Source organism: Alexandromys fortis, unplaced genomic scaffold (assembly GCF_014885135.2).
Source record: "Alexandromys fortis isolate MF-2015 unplaced genomic scaffold, M_Fortis_MF-2015_v1.1 scaffold_146, whole genome shotgun sequence".
In the NCBI taxonomy this organism is placed as follows: domain Eukaryota; kingdom Metazoa; phylum Chordata; class Mammalia; order Rodentia; family Cricetidae; genus Alexandromys; species Alexandromys fortis.
The window spans coordinates 2062063-2074881 of record NW_026068042.1 but is presented as its reverse complement, the minus strand read 5'-3'; positions in this window follow the sequence as shown (position 1 = coordinate 2074881).

Below are 12819 nucleotides of genomic sequence, written 5' to 3'. Positions count from 1 at the left end.
TCGGGAGGGGAGGCAGAGGCGGGCGGATCTCTGGGAGTTCAAGGCCAGCCTGGTCTACAAGAGCTAGTTCCAGGACAGGCACCAAAAGCTACAGAGAAACCTTGTCTCGAAAAAAAAAAAAAAAAACCAAGGGAGAAAATATTTGTTTTGGCTTGCAATTTGAGAACAGCTCATTGCAGCACAGAAAGCAGGGCAGGCTGTGGTGGAAAGAACTTGCAGCAAGGCTATGACATTTAGGGGATCAGGAAGATGGAACCAGAATGGACTGTAAGCCTCAAAGTTGGCACTCCTAGGGACCCACTTCCTACAGCGATGCTTCCACCTCCCAGTGGGCCCACAGTCTCCCAAAATAATGTCACCAGATGGGAACCAAGCATACAAGCACTTGAGCCTGTCGGGAAAATCATACACCCCAAATATGACAAATACCTGTAGCTAATAATTAGATTTTCCTTTTGTTAGCTTCTTGTTGTTTACTTGCTTGTTTTTGAGTCAGTCTATTGCCCAAACTATTCTTGAAGTTATGATAATCCTCCTGCGTCCACCTCCTGATGCCAGGATTACATGTGGGAGCTGCTATACTCAGTTTTACTATTAGATTTTCTAAAAGTAAGTTTTATGTTTAAGGGTGGATTTCATTTTAACATGAGAGGAAATCAATGAAATGCCAGAGATACGGTGCAAAGAATTTAAAATATCTCTGACACTAACTATATGAATCAGCCGGAGGATGAAAATAAGACACTTGCGTTGGAATAAAGCAAATAAAAATGATATAAATCACAATATAGCGAACATAAGAGATTATAACTCAAAGCTTCCCAGAGCATAGAGCCTCTCCAGAGATTCAGAGAGTTCAGACACAAACCCATTAGGTTTACGAGAGCCTGTGCGTGAGTCAAGGGCAAACCGGTTTGTACAGTTGGGTACTTCATTTTGGTAAACCTCTCTGGCGGAATCAGAATGGAAAGACACTCCAGCAAGTGTGTTTGCTAATGGCTACCATGTTCTAGTACAGAGTGCCTGCTGCAGTCACTTGACTTTTCTGACCTATTTCTCTATAGAGCAGGCCTAAGCCACCGCTGGGCCCAGTGAAGTTACTCACCGGTTTTAGATACAAGATGCTCAAAAGCCAAGAATGGACTTGTACTCAGAAGAGTGTCCCTACGGTCCTGAAAGTGTTTTGTGGTGGCCATACCTGCTTCCCTTTGATTTCCCAAAACCAGTTATGAAGCTTCCTTATCCCACTTCAGTACAAGTACAGGCTGGAAATATAATTGGGTCTGCTTACATGCGGATGGCAACCTGGTGTTCCAGGAGACTCTGTCTTGTAATGATTTCCTTTGTCTGTTTGGAGTGCTGGCTTTTTATGTTTTGTTGCTGTTGCTTGAGCCACTGTCTCCTATATCTCAGGCTGACCTCCATCTTGCTAAGTAGCCTAGAATGGCAGGAAATGTCATTTTAAACTCACTTTCCCTCCCCTTCCTCTGATTTCTTCCCAAACTTTTTTTTTTTATTTACTTTATGAGTGTTTTGTCACATGTATATAAATGCACCATGTGCTTGCTGGAGACCACAGAGGTCAGAAGAAGACATCAGATCCCTTAATACTGGATAGCTGGGAATGGAACCCAGGTCTTCTATAAAAGCAACAAGTGCTCTTAACTGCTAAGCCATCTCTCCTGTACAATCTTCTCAAACTCATATAATCACTGAACATTCCCTGCTGTGGTTTCCACTATGTAACTCTCCTAAGCCAACTAATCCAACAAGCTTTCATCTTTGTTGGTTTCTGGATTGATTCTCAAAGTGCAGTTAGTACTCAAAGGTACAACCACTGCACGGTTCTGGTGTGGCCTGTGTGCACATCTTTCTTCTTAATTACCAACATGACCAGGGTCTTTATTTGTTGTTTGTTTATGACACAGTGTAGTGGTTTGAAAGAAAATAGCTCCCACAGAGAGCGACACTATTAGGAAGTGTGACTTTGCTGGAGTAGGTGTGGCCTTGTTGAAGGAAGTGTGCCACTGTGAGGGTGGGCTTTGAGGTCTCCTATACTACACCCAGTTGCTTCTGCTGCCTGCGGATCAAGAAGTAGGACATTGAGCCTATAATTCGGGTTCTTAGAGAAGCTAAATAAGAAGGAGAACCCAAAGAAAAACATATAGGCATCCTCCTGAATATTAACCTTCATCAGGCGATGAAAGGAGACAGAGACAGAAACCCACATTGGAGCACCAGACTGAAATCTCAAGGTCCAAATCAGGAGCACAAGGAGAGAGAGCACGAGCAAGGAACTCAGGACCGCGAGGGGGGCACCCACACACTGAGACAATGGGGATGTCCTATCGGGAACTCACCAAGGCCAGCTGGCCTGGGTCTGAAAAAGCCTGGGTTAAAACCGGTCTCGCTGAACATAGCGGACAAGGAGGACTACTGAGACCTCAAGAACAATGGCAATGGGTTTTTGATCCTACTGCACCTATTGGTTTTGTGGAAGCCTAGGCAGTTTGGATTGCTCTTTGGGCTGACAAGGGAGGGGGACTTGATTGGGGGAGGGGGAAGGAAAGGGGAGGCAGCGGTGGGGAAGAGACAGAAATCTTTAATTAATTAATAAAGAAATAAATAAATTTAAAAAAAGTAGAACTCTTAGCTCCTTCTCCAGCACCATGTCTGCCTGCATGTCACCATGCTCCACCATGATGATAATGGACTAAACCTCTGAAACTATAGGCCAGCCTCAATTTAATGTCTTCTAAGAGTTACTGTGGTCACGGTGTCTCATCACAGCACTTGAAAGCCTAAGACACACAGGGTCTCACTAAGTAGCCTTAACTGGCCTAGAACTTGCTATTTAGACAAGACTGAATGCGAACTCACAGATATCCACTTGCCTCTGCCTCCTAAGCACTAAGATTGAAGGTAGATACTGCCATGTCTGGTTATAAGCACGTTTGGGGTTTTGTTTAAGAGAGATAACTCCTTTTAAATGTTATTTAATTAATTTAAAAGTTTGGCAGTTAAAGCTGATGGAAAAAGAAAAGTCCTTTATCTTTAAGGGCATGGCCCTTGGTAAGCTGAGCACACTTCAGGGGAAGGCTGAATATTTGAGAATACAGGCCAGCATAACTTGAACTTGATGGTGTGAAAAAAAGAGATAGAGAATGCAAAACTGGGTGGAAGGAGGAATGGATCTGGGAGGGGGAGGGGAAAGGAGGGAAGGGTCTGAAAGGTGGAAGGTAGAGGCAGGAGCAGTGGAAGGGTTTGTGGGAGGAGTGAATACAATCAGGACACTACAAAATTCTCAAAGAACTGATCAAATTTTTAAATAAAAGTTTTACATTTAAAAAATGCTTTATATCATACATGTGATTACATTCATACACACCCCACAGTCTCCTCTCCTGCTCATGCCTCAACTCCCAAGATTCAGGCAGGCAGGTGAAGATAATGTATATTCAGGACTGAACAGCTTTGCCATGCCCACAAGACAGTACCCCATCACATACCTCCCATCCTTCCCTTCCCATGGCCCTTTTAGCCCCTTTTCTATGATGCTCCCTGGGCCCCAGAGGGAGTGATAGAGAGATCCCATTTGGAACAAGACTCCAGTAATCTCTTATTCTCAGTATTTTGACTAGCTATGAACCCCTGTTTAGAGTGCTGCCCAATACTGTTGGCTTCTCACCAAAGCCAACAGTATTGGGTGTAAGTAAAAATATTTAGAAGGCAGTTTAATGACATGCCCATCTAGGAAAACATCAGTAGAAGAGTCCTCTTCAGGGACTGTGACATCCCTGGTCTTGGGACCAGATGTACAGTGACAGGCACATATTCCGTCCCATTGAAGGGGCCTCAGATCCAACCGTGACACCACTCTTGTCTTAACTACGGTTTCTATTTTGGGAGAAAACATCATGCCCAAGAACAGCTTTTGGAGAAAAGGGTTTATTTCAGCTTACAATTTATATGTAGTCTATCATGAAGAGAGGTCAGGGCAAGAACTCAAGGCAGGAACTGAAGCTGAGGCCACGGAGGGGTTCTACTTACTAGTTTGCTTCCCAAGGCTTGCTCAAACTGTTACACTCCAGGACTATCTGCCCAAGGGTGGCACCATCCACAGGGGGCTGAGCCTTCCCACATTAATCATTAATCAAGAAAACGTCCTACAGACTTGCCTATAGGCAATCTGATGGAGACATTTTCTCAATTATGGTTCTTCTTACCAAATAACTCTAGCTTGTGTCAGGTTGACAAAAAGCTAACTAGCATAACCTTCCTCTCCAAAATTTTGACTATAATACTGGGGTGAGTGATACAGATGAGCATTTTAAGTTCTCTAGAGTTTTTGTTGAACTAATCTTTCACGTCCTTTTCATGTTAATTTACTAAAAGTTCACTGTAAGAAAACCTTGGAAGCAACTTCTCCCACAGCTAAATATATGGGAGACTTAATTCTAGAAATTAAAAAGATAGCCTAGCAGGTTTCATTCTTCAGGGCTGCAAAAGAAAAGTAAATAAAAGTAAATGTATTTTTGCTCTTATAAAAATGAAATTTTTCATATTTCAGTTAAGTTTCCTTAAATTGTGCCACTCAAATTGCTAATCTTAAACATTTCTTCCTTACACTGAATTAAAACCATGGACTTTCAGAATTGCTTTGTGAGACACTGAGACATGACTCAGTAGTTAGTTACTGTTCTGATGCTGTAATAAAACACTTTGACCAAAGGCAGCTATGGAAGGGTGAGTTTGTTTGGCATCTGGTTCCATAGGGGTAGGAGTCTGTCATGGCAGAAAGGCATGATAGCAAGCAGCAGGCATGGCAGGGAGTTCAGAAAGTTAAGAGCTCATGGCTTCAAACAAGCACGAAGCTTTTATGTCTCTCAACCTTACACACTTTATACCTCTTCTGTGAGTTTCTCTTCTGAATTTGGTAAAGGAAAACTCTAAGTATACCTATCTCATTATCAACTCCTTCAGAGACCTGAGAAAGATATACTATTACCTGAGTAAACAGGAAGTGCAAAGCAAACAAAATGCAAAACTATAGAAATGACAGAAACCGCTGGTTTCCTGGAGAGTCACCCAAGCTTCCTCTGCAACACTGCAGCATCCATCTTCAGCCTATAGGCCTAGAATATCTCATAGACTTTTCTGTGAAGCAGGAATTTTGAAAGACTGTCCTATCTTGTCTGAGCAAAGTTCTGCAGTCATCTTGTTTTCTGCCCTGCTTGTCCAATTTGGACAGCAAACTGTCAGCAGTGACGGCAAAGGAAGTTTCTTGCTCAGGGGCTTACTTTACCACAACAAAAACAAACTCCATATGGAGGTTCTTCAATGCCCATCATCTTTTTTTGAAGCAAATTGATGCTGCCGGAGCAGATGTGTCTCATTGTCATGAAAAGCCTTATATTACTAAAATGTTTTAAATACTATATTCTGTAGGTTTTTGAAGTGTTTGAAGACCATCTATTTAAAACATATCTGTTTGACCTTGAAAATATACCTTACATGATATAAATTGATTGTTATAAATGACTATCTACTAACCTGTCTTTCTTTATTATCCTAAATAGCTCTCAAGGACTAGAACTTTACATTACATTTTAAATGAGCTTTATAGGTATAATACCTTAAACAACTATAAACATATGTGCAGAGGAAGGAGCCTCTTGTTCATCCTGGCTGGCCGGCTAGCTTACACCTGGAATAATCACACAGAAACTGTATTAATTAAGTAACTGCTTGGCCCATTAGCTCTCGTTTCTTATTGGCTAATTCTTACATCTTAATTTAACCCATTTCTATTAATCTGTATATCGCCACATGGCAGTGGCTTACCAGTGTCTGTCTCTGGCAAATCCAGTGTCTCTCTGACCCTGCTTTCTTTCTCCCAGAATTCAGTTCTGTCTTCTCTACCTACCTAAGTTCTGCCCTATCAGGCCAAGGCAGTTTCATGATGTCATCTCAACCAGGTGAAGTTGTTGCTGTGGAGCCCCATTTTCTTCCTGGAAACTTCAAAGATTACTGTAGGAAAATGATCTGTAGGAAACTCTATTGCTCATTGTGGAAAACTTAAACATTATTTATATAGACATACATTCAATGAAGAATACAATATAGACAAAATAGACATGAAGAAAATAAAATTTTTCCTAAAGTCTTCCTTCTGTCCCATACCAGATGGCTTCTGACACAAGACAGAAACTCTGAATGTTCCTCTTAACACACTTGGACTTAGAGAAGTACAGAGCCATTGTCTAACTCCAAGTCCAGCTCTATATATTCATATATATATATATATATATATATATATATATATGTGTGTGTGTGTGTGTGTACATATATATTTAAATGTATATGTTTTGATCACCTGTCCTAAGTCTTTTCTCTCGATGATCCTTATTGGATAGCTATTTTTTCTTCTGTCAGCATTCAAACATTCATGGTCCTTGAATTTTTGAAGATGTGAATTTCCCTGTAAAGACAAGAGCGGATCCCTGCCCCAACCCTATATGGTTTCCTTACCACCTGTATGGTTGTCATCATTGTGGATGAGCTGTCATTTCTCTTTTTTAAGAGGTTTCTCTTTTTTAAAGTGAATCTTTATTATTTTGATGGTATCCATAGTTTTTTTTTTTTTTTCCCTTTGTGGAAACAAGAGTGAAACCTGTTCCCCAATGTAGCACATCTCTTGGTTTCCATTGTGAGGTCAACACATCCTTGAAATACATTGGTTGATTCAATTTGGAAGTTTTTTCCAGCCAGGAAGAGATGGTGTATGCCTTTAATCCCAGCACTCGGGAGGCAGAAGCAAACGGGTCTCTGTGAGTTTGAGGCCAACCTGGTCTACAAGAGCAAGTTCCAGGACAGGCACCAAAGCTACAGAGAAACCTTGTCTCAGGAAAAAAAAAAGTTTTTTCCATTATCCAATGTTTCTTTCTCATTAGCATTAAGAAAATTCAAGGTTAATAAAGCATTATACAATCTATTTCTAAGGGTATTTCCTATCCCTTTTTGTTTGTTTAGTATATCCTTTATAATTTGATTTGACTTTTTTATAACTGCCTGACCTGTAGGATTATTTGGTATACCTGTAATATGCTTTATATTTAAAAAAAAAAAAAGGAAAAAAAACTTTTTTTTTTTTTTACTTTATTTTATGTGAATTGGTATGAAGGTGTCAGATAGATTCCCTGGAACTGGATTTTTAGACAGTTGTGAGCTGCCATGTGATTGCTGGGAATTGAACCCGGGTCCTCTGGAAGAACAGTCAAGAGTTCTTAACCTCTGAGCCATCTATCCAGCCCTCATTTTATTTTTTTAGATATATATGCTGGACCATTGTCTGTCTTTATTTGTGCAGGAATACCCATGATGGCCATAACTTCTAATAAATGTGTGATTACTGAGTCAGCCTTTTCTGAGCCCAAGGCAGTTGCCCACAGAAAACCTGAACACTGTCTATGGTGTGGTACACNAACCCAGTTGTAGCTCAGAGTCAGGAAATTAACAATGATTATCTAAGACACATGTCTACTTTAGATTTTACTCTGTTGCCCCAATAATGTACCTGAAAGAAGAAACTCGGGGGCTGGAGAGATGGCTCAGAGGTTAAGAGCACTGACTGTTCTTCCAAAGGTCCTGAGTTCAATTCCTAGCAACCATATGGTGGCTCACAACCATCTGTGATGGGGTCTGGTGCCCTCTTCTGGCCTTCAGACATACATGGAAGGAATGCTGTATACATAATAAATAAATAAATATTTTTTTTTTTTTTTAAAAAAGAGTAAGTAGGATGTCTCTTTATAATCTCTTTGGCTTGTTTCCATGTAATAGAAAACTCTTTTTTTAAAACCTTTGCTACTGACATGATGTTTTTATGAAATTCTGAGGCCTGCAACATACTTCCAATCACTAATTGATCAATTTCTGCATTACCTTGTGCTAGAGGATTGGGCAGGCCCGTATGGGATCAGATGTGTGTTATGTACATAGGGCAAAGCCTATTCCTGATTATGTCTTGCACCTGAATGAATAATGAAGTTAATTTCCTATCATCTGGTATAAATTTAGCAGTTTCAATACGCAAGACAACTCTTTCTGCATATTGTGAATCAGTAACTATATTAACAGGTTCTTTAAAATCCCTTAGTACCATAAGAATGGCATATAATTCTGCCTTCTGGATAAATATAAGGACTTGGTTCTACCTTACTTAATTCTTCTGATTTGTAACCTACCTTTTCTGGTTTATTTGTATCATTTATAAAATGTACAGGCTCCAGTTATCAGTGCATGACATACAATTTGAGGAAGAATCCAAGAAGTTCTTTATAAGGTTAAGTCTATTGCTTTGGGGATAATTGCTATATATTTCCTCCAAAAATTTAGCACAGGCTCTTTGTCATGGTTCACTGTCTTCTCATAAGGTTTTTATTTCATCAGTAGTAAAAGGCACTATAATCTCTGCTGGATCTATACCTGCTAATTGACAAAGTCTCAATTTACCTTTTATAATTAACTTAGAGACTTTTTCATGTAAGTTTTTAATTTTTTACTTGGTTTGTGTGGTAAAAAGATCCATTCTAAACCAGGCGGTAGTGGCACATGCCTTTAATTCTAGCACTCAGGAGGCAGAGGCAGGGGAATCCCTGTGAGTTCGAGACCAGCCTGGTCTACAAGAGCTAGTTCCAGGACAGGCTTCAAACCTACAGAGAAACCCTGTCTCAAAAAAAAAAAAAAAAATCCATTCTAAGATAATATCGTCCCTCTGTATTATAGTTCCTGTGGGAGAAATTCTTGAAGGCAGTATGACTAGAATACAATTAAGATTTGGATTCACCCTATCCACATGTGCCTCCAGAAATTTCTCTTCAACAATTGTCAATTCCTTTTCCGCTTCAGCTGTTAATTCTCTGGGACTATTCAAGTCTTTATCACCATTTAAGGTTTTGTTTAAGTGAATTATTAGATCAGGTGTTATCCCAACAGCTGGTCGTCGGATGGAAATGTCTCCTAACAATCTTTGAAAGTCACTAAGAGTCTGCAATCAGTCTCTCCTAATGTGTACCTTTTGTGTTCTAATTTTCTGTAACCTAGGTAATTAACAGAATCTCCTCTTTGAATCTGGTAACAACATGAAGTTATTTCAAATTGCTCTGTAGAGTCAATGTTTGGGGGGGGGGGAACTACAAGAGATTTTACCCTGGAAATAAGGAAAAGAGGACAGAGTTTTAGAAAAGAAAAGAAAATCCCCTCCTGGTCCTTACCCTGAAATGAGTCTAAAGCACCAGGGCATACTGGTTACATTACCAACGGTGTTCCGTGAGAGTCCTTCTGACTACATTACCAACGGTGTTCCTTGAGAGTCCTTCTGACCGCATCAAGGTGGGCACACAAGGACCAACCCCACTTCACCCACTTCCACCCACTGCACCTTCCCTTCACCCCACATGCTGTGCACACCCAGGCCCCAGCCTCGGAGACTTCTGTAGACACAGGAAGCCTCCCTCTGTTGTCACTGAACTACAAGTAGCCTGGCCAGAGCAGCACCAGAAAACAAGTCATTCACCCTTCTCCCAGCTGGTAAGATGTACTAGGGAAATCGAATCCCAACATATGAGTGCCTGCTGAGCACTAGGGGAAACCACCATAGCAACTGTATGCCTCAGGTCAGATGCTGTTACCAATGGCAATATAAACACACAGGGCAGACTTGCTGGCGCTGTTTAGGACAATTCTGGTGTCCAGCATGTCCCACTTTCTGACCACAGCCTTGATCTCTAGAGTATCACGCACAGCCAGACCACAGTCCTGACCTTCAGCATATCCCACAGTCAGACCACAGTCCTGATCTTCAGCATGTCCCACACAGTCAGACCACAGTCCTGACCTTCAGCATGTCCCACAGTCAGACCACAGTCCTGACCTTCAGCATGTCCCACAGTCAGACCACAGTCCTGACCTTCAGTATGCCTCACAGATGACCTCTGTGCAAGACAGGGAACCTATGTCTACCGTCTTCTTTTCAAGCACTTTTCTCAATCATCACACATCCTTTTTTTTTTTTTTTTTTTTTTGAGGCAAGATCTGACTTTATAGCTCAGTCCTCCCTAGTGCTGCAATTACAGCCACAAAGAGAAACACACTGTCTGGGTCCCTTTAAGAAAAAAAAAAATCAGTTGAGCTTTGAGAGACCAAGTCTATCTGGCTGGATTCTGACTTAGGAAACTACCTATCACTGCAGACACTTGTGTATAAATATGACTGACAGCTGCCCCTCCCCGTGATCTTGTGACTTTTACCTTCAAGTGCCTACTTTCTAAGGTCTCTGTCACAAACCCTACCAGGAAACACATCTGTGCCACGTCCACAGCAGTGACTGCCGTGTAGTGACAAAATGCCTCTGCGCTGGCTTTTGCCTGCTGAAGGATTGGGGTTAGAGCTTCCTGGAGTGAAGCCCCAGGCGGTCCCCTGGCAATCAGTGGTCGAGATAGGACCTGATGCCATAGGCAAATCTCGTATCTGGAGATGGCCCTGAGAGCGAGCCCTCCTGACACCTTGCCTGATCTTTCTCTGTATTTCTTATCTTTTTTGTTTTTAGTTGACCGCTTACCAAGATATCAAAGTACGTCCTTGGCTCGGCCCCACCGTTCATTAAAGCAGTCCTTGAAGAAATAAAGTATGCCCCACTCCACATGAGCCTGGGAAACTTTATTAATTATGAAACAGAAACGGCTAAAGTTGATATGTTACGAGGGAATCGTCATAGTGAATCAGATTTAGAGAGAAAAGGAGAGTTAGAGAAAATTCCCCAGCGCACTCTTCCCGGGGGATATGATTCACTTCCTTATACGGGAGCCTAAGATGAGCAAATAGATGGGTTAATGTTGATGGACAAAGACTGTTATATTATACTTTCAACTTTATGGATAGGCTTGCTAGATCCCAACCCCCATGATGTCTGCCGCATAAAAAGGTACTAAAAATATAGTTCAACAGGTGCAGAGAACTGATTAGGTATATTTGGTCACTAGATGAAATAAAGGGTTAAGAGGAGGAAGGGCCATGATAGCAATAATAAGACAGAAACTTTCTGTTCATAAAATGTAACCACTTGCCTGAGGTTTACAGTCCCAAGGACAAGAGTTCCTCTTCTAAGATTTACAGTCCCAAGGACAAGAGTTCCTCTTCTAAGGACGCTTTGTGTCTAACACCTGTTTCTGATAATATACTTTTAAACATTGCTAAAAGAAGTTTTCATACTGTGCCAACTAATGATACATGACTTTCTGACTTGTTCTTTGTTTGAATACTATATAATGAAAGCATGATTTTAGTAAAATCGCAGCAGATTCTCACTACACAGTGTGTCTGTCTGTCATTCCCTTGCGTCGTATCCTGGCTATCCTATCCTTCACCCTGTTCTCCCGTGGATAGCGGTCTCCGAGAGGGACAGTCCGTGGCACATCTGGTAACTTCTTCCCTCGCCTGAGGAAAACAAGAGCACCAACTGAGGAGCTGCCCCCAGCTCAGCATTATTCTCACCTTTACAAGTCTGAGCCACCTGCACTGGGAAAGCGGTTGGCTCACAAACCACTGATTTGGTGATCCTCCAAGGTCTCTTCCAAGTGTCACTTGACTTTACAGTTTCGATTTTTAAATTCCCCTAATCAACGAGCATTTGATAAGCACCTTACTCAGTGGCAAGACTCTGAGGTCAATAAACCAGACACGAATACCGAGACACAGGAACCAGAGATGGGACGGTCGGTCGTAGCTCAGAGATGCTAATACCGAGACACAGGAACCAGTGATGGGGATGTAGCGCAGAGATACTAAAACTGAGACACAGGAAACACAGTGATGGGGCGGGATGCAGCTCAGAGACGCTAATACCAAGACACAGGAACCCCAGTGACATTGCAGGATGTAGCTCAGATGTTCTGGTGCTTGTGCACTATCATCAGGTCCTGGGTTTGATTGCCACACACCTATAATCCTGTCGTTTGGGAGAGGCTAGGGAATCCAAGGTTCAAGGTCATCCTCAAATACTCACCAAGTTCAAGGGCAGTCTGGGCTACTTGTCTTGGAGGGGTTAAAAAAAAGAGAGAGTTAACAGTGATAGAAAATATATATCTAGACAAGTTCACTGAAATAGTTTATTTTATGTTCCCCAACTATTAAAATGAAGTAGCAACAAGGGGCACTCGGCTGGCATGGACTCCTCCTAATGCCCCTTCCCCGCCCATGACTCACAAGACACAAGCAGAATGATACAACTCAAACTTGTTACAAGTTGAAAAAGCTAAATATTTTATTAAAATATACACGAGGAACCTCTGTTTTCCCCTTATTCTGACAGTATTCGAAGTCATATGGAAACTAAGTGAACAGTAATTGTCCTGGTGGAGAGAAACGAAGGTCAAAAGAAATCAAGAGAACCCAACTTGGCTAAGTGCTTCCCTGGCTGACAGTGTCCTCAGCTAGAGGAGGTGATCGGAAACTGTGCTGCCTGGGTCAAAGGACGCGCTCTCCAGAGCGGTGCTTCTCCACCTTCCTGACGCTGTGATGGTTGACACAGCTCCTCATGCTGTGCTGACCCTGACCATACAACCATTTCATTTCAGAATCCTAATTCAGCTCTGATGTGAAGGATTGCCTGATCCGCAGCCCCCGTGAAAAGGGGTGAGAGCCACTCTCTCAACCCTCAGTTTAGAGGCTGCGGGTGACAGCACTGTAAGAAAGGTGAGAAACCACAGTTTGCAGCTTGAAAAAGAGCATCGATGTCGCTGTTTTATTCACACCAATTAG